At 49.4% G+C, this 4,609-nt stretch overlaps 1 protein-coding gene across 1 annotated transcript in view; it reads right to left on the reverse strand.

Moving 5' to 3' along the window:
* The window catches only part of HUNK (hormonally up-regulated Neu-associated kinase), a 111,344-nt gene that overhangs the window by 82,213 nt on the left and 24,522 nt on the right, over positions 1–4,609 (reverse strand).

Below are 4,609 nucleotides of genomic sequence, written 5' to 3' on the forward strand. Positions count from 1 at the left end.
CCTGCTGGCCTCTGAATGCATCCCAAGCCCGGTGGGTCACTCTTGCCACCAGCCTGAGGCTTCCCCGTGGGAGAAGTGCTTACAGTGTATCCACAGCCAGGTGTATGGACCAGAGTTATTTCCCAGGGACTAGAGGGGAACACGGTGGATGGGAATGGTCAGATCCTTCTCTTCACCTCCTTCACCCCTGAGGGAGCATCCCTCTGCCCCGGCAGACTTCAGTGCCTCACCCAAGTCAACCTAGCAGACACACCCCAGGCTCTATGGGGTGTTATGGGTTGAAGTGTGCCCCAAAACATTCAAGTTGAAGTCCTAGCCCCCAGTACCTCAGAATGTGACCTTCTTTGACATAAGGTCACTGTAGATGTAATTAGTTAAGATGAGGTCACTAGGGTAGGCCCTAATCCAATGACTGGCATCCTTATAAGAAGGGAAAGTTTGGACACAGTCGCACATGGGGCGAAGGCCATGTGAAGGTCAGAGTTATGCTGCCACAAGCCAAGGAACTACCAGAGCTAGAGGGGAGGCCTGGACAGATGCTTTCTAGAGCCTTCAGAAGGAGCCTGGCCCTGTCGACAGCTTCATCTTGGACTTCTGGCCTCCAGGACTGTGAGAAAATAGTTTCTGTTGTTCTAAGCCACCCAGGTTGTGGTTCTTTGTTAGACAGTCCCAGGAAATGAATCCAGGACACTAGGGTTACTGGCACCCAGTTCAACCTGAAACCTCTGGAAAAATCCTTTCCAACCACTCCACATCCTGTCCATCAGGAAGTTAAAAATAAACCACAATAAACCAGCGGCCGACTTTGGATAAAAGCTTTCTTCCAGAGTACTGATTAATTGAGGTCTCACACAGGGCTCGGCAGTCATGTTGTCCGAAGGAAACCCTTGGACGGTGACAAAGCCTCAGAAGTGCAGCCAGAGCCTCCACAGGAAGACCTTGGTTCTCCCGAGCTGCCAAGTCCCACCATGTGCGAAACATCAGGAGAAGCACAGAAGAGTATTTATTTTGAGTGACTAAAACCTGGTTCTACCTAAACAATCCTACGAATTGATGAGGAAGCTAACACATGCTCCCTCATGACCAAGATGTCACATGGAGTGTGAGAGGTGACAGGGGCAGGAAGACACAGAAGCAGGAGAAACTGCTTCAGGTCGGGCAGATCAGGGCAGGCTCCGTGGAAGAAGGGGCATCTCAACGGGGCTGGAAGGGTGGGCCTGCGTGTGGCACCAGCAGGGAGCAGAGGCATGCCACAGGCCCCCGAGAAGGACACTCCAAGGACAGAGAACCCATCTGGCCTGGGTGAACACAAACACTGATGCGAGAGAAACCAGAACACAGCTCTGGGACTGAACACTGAGAACCCTGGACGCAGGGGATGGAATTTGGAATCTGCTCTGTAGGAAATAAGAAAACCACCCAATTGAGGGTGTTTTTGTTTTTGTTTTAAGCAGGGCTGTGGCATAGAGTTGGTTTCTAGATGGTTAGGGTGGATCCTGGCCCTGAGGATCTGAGGGTGGGGCGGATGAACAAGGACTAAACCTGAATGCAGCCAAGAGACTGGTCAGTGGGTGATAAAATCAAAATGCAACGCAGAAGTGGAACTCACAGGAGCTGCAAATAACCCGGGAGGGGCTGAGGCAGCTGGAGAAGAGGACACCAAGCCTCTGAGCAGAAGAAGCAGGGAAGGCAAAAAGGCGATCGGGGGGCACAGATGGAGACAGATGTGTTTGGGGTGGAACTGTGTCCCCTCAAAATGATACACTGAAATCCTAACTCTGAGGACCTCGGAGTGGGGCCTTCTTCGGAAACAGGGTCATTGCAGATGTAATTAGTTAAGGCAAGAGGAGGTCCTACAGGGGTAGGAAGGGTCCCTTAACCAAGGTGGCTCATGTCCCCATAGGAAGAGAAGGGACACAGGGAGAATGCCTTGCGAAAACAGAGGGAGAGATGGAGTAACGCGGCTACAAGCCAAGAAACACAAAGCGGGCTTCCTTGGTGGCGCAGCGGTTGAGAGTCTGCCTGCCGATGCGGGGGACGCGGTTTCGTGCCCCGGTCCAGGAAGATCCCACATGCCGCGGAGCGGCTGGGCCCGTGAGCCATGGCCGCTGAGCCTGCGCATCTGGAGCCTGTGCTCCGCAACGGGAGAGGCCACAACGGTGAGAGGCCTGCGTACCGCAAAAAGAAAAAAAAAAAAAAGAAAAAGAAAAAGAAACACAAAGCTTGCTGGCAAACCAGAAGTTGGAAGAGGGGCAAGGAAAAACTCCCCTACGGGTTTCACAGGGAGCCTCGCCCTGCTGACACCTTGATTTCGGACCTTCTCGTCTCCAGAACTGTCAGACAATGAATTTCTGTTGTTTTAGGCCACCTTGTTCGTGGTACTTTGTTTCAGCGGGCCCGGGAAACGGATACAGAATGTGGAAACAGAAGATCTGAGCAGGGTTAGCTCATCAGGAAATCACCGCCAGACCTAAAGCCATTTCGTCTGTAGCACTAAGTACGGGATTCAGCTTTCCCCCCATTATACTCATATACCTATCAGAACAGTGGAAGACGGTGATAACTTATAATCACTGAAACTGTTTCCCCTGTAACATCCATCATCAATGTTAGTAACATTAAGCCATAAAGGAGAGTAAGTTCACAAACGGTCGTCCTCCAGAGGCTCCCAGCAAACTATTTAAGCATACTGATTGGATGCTTTGCGGATATCAAAGTCTTTACTTTCAAATCCATCTCTTTATCAGCAGCAACTGCCTTTCCCCTAAACTTCCCAAACTCCTTACTTCTCTCAGGGCTGGGCCAACGTTAATCAGCCTCCTCCCCACCCCTGCCCTGTCGCACCCCAATCCACAGCAAAGTTCAACGCTGGGCCTCTCCAAGGGGCGACACAGAGACAGAGGAGAGGCCTCCAGAGTCTGGAAGGAAAGAGAGGTGGCAAAACGCATATTCAATACACTGACTTTTGCCCTAATAAAACCCCCAAATATAAAGCTAGTCTTGATAGTAATCACGAACCATAAAATGGTTCTGCCAGGTGGGGATTCACCAAGGGGCACGTGGGTGAACGTCAAGGCTAAGAAATACTGGACCCAGACATGAGCTGGGAGCCCCACAGATGGGCAGGCTTCCATGGAAGGCAGAGAGCTGATCAACACAGGGCAGAGTTTCTCAGATCCCCTCTTCTTAGGAAGACACCAGTCCTACTGGATCAGAGCCCACCCATACAACGTCGTTTTACTGTAATTACCTCTTGAAAGTCCCTATCTCCAAAGACAGCCACATTCTGAGGTCCTAGCGGTTAGGACTCCAACATGGGATTTTGGGGCAGGGGGTGGGAGTTGGGGGACACAGTTCAGCCCATAACAAAAACCCCAAGATGTGCAAGACTTGGGTCTCTATATGGGGATGCTCAGGATGACAGTGGCTCACAACCATTGCAAACACCAAGCACCAGCTTACACACCCTTTCAGGGGCAGAAGCCACACTGAGCAACTATATTGAAAAGGTCGCTGATGCCCGGGCACCAGTGAGGCATGGCCCACCCAGCTGTTTGTGATCAATCAAAAGTTACTTTCCTAATGTTGAAATTTTCCTCTGTCACACTGAGATGGATGAGCCTCTCAGATTATGCACGGAGAAACCCAAAACTATCACGTTCCTTTCCCAGAAAAAAACAACAACAAAAACCAACTCTGTTCAAAGACTCTTGCTTCTCATTCTCTCCACTTGCATGTAATTGTCGCTGACCCTTTACTAAGCAGTCACATTATTTACCCATCCAAGGGAGGTATTGTGCCGAGGGGCCTGAGGTGCAATCAGTGCTTTGGGGGAATTCTTCTGTTCAGACTCATAGAGCAGGGTCTATGGGACCCCAGCTGAACAGCTGCTGCAGCTCTCAACACACAGGAAGTCTGAGCCCTGGGCCTCTCCATCGGCTTGAATGATGACTCAGGAGATGGGGCGGGTCACAGGCCTTGAGGCTCCAGTGAAGGGCATTTCCCCAAGATCTTAACATTACATATGCCGGAGTATGTCTTATGTCTCCCGGACAGTAAGTAACACAAACACAACTGAATTTATTTCTCACCCACATGCTTCATCTTGCTTGGCTTTTTCTCTTATAGAGCAAAGCAACACAGTGGACGTTTCCAGAGAGGAACCAGGACTGATTCTGCAGAATTTTACTGGAGCTTCCCTAAAACCCTAGGACTCTTCATCTGTCACTCTCTGAGGAAATTTTTTTTTTTAATTTTATTGAAGTATAGTTGATTTACAAGGTTGTGTTAATTTCTGCTGTACAGAAAAGTGACTCAGTTATACATACATATATATATATATTCTTTTTCATATTTTTTTCCATTATGGTTTATCACAAGATATTGAATATAGTTCCCTGTGCTATACAGTAGGGTTTGAGGAAACATTTTCACTGTAATACCATGAGCTCTGTGTTTGTGGTTCATCGCTTGGTTCTGATCCTAGAACCCAGGTTTCCTGAGGGCAGATCTGATTCTTCTGCCTATTCACAGTGCATTTGGTGCCTTACACAGACACACACACACACACACACACACACACACACACACACACACACACACACACACA

The sequence above is a fragment of the Lipotes vexillifer genome, unplaced genomic scaffold (genome assembly GCF_000442215.2).
Source record: "Lipotes vexillifer unplaced genomic scaffold, Lipotes_vexillifer_v1.1 scaffold689, whole genome shotgun sequence".
Taxonomy (NCBI): Eukaryota; Metazoa; Chordata; class Mammalia; order Artiodactyla; family Lipotidae; genus Lipotes; species Lipotes vexillifer.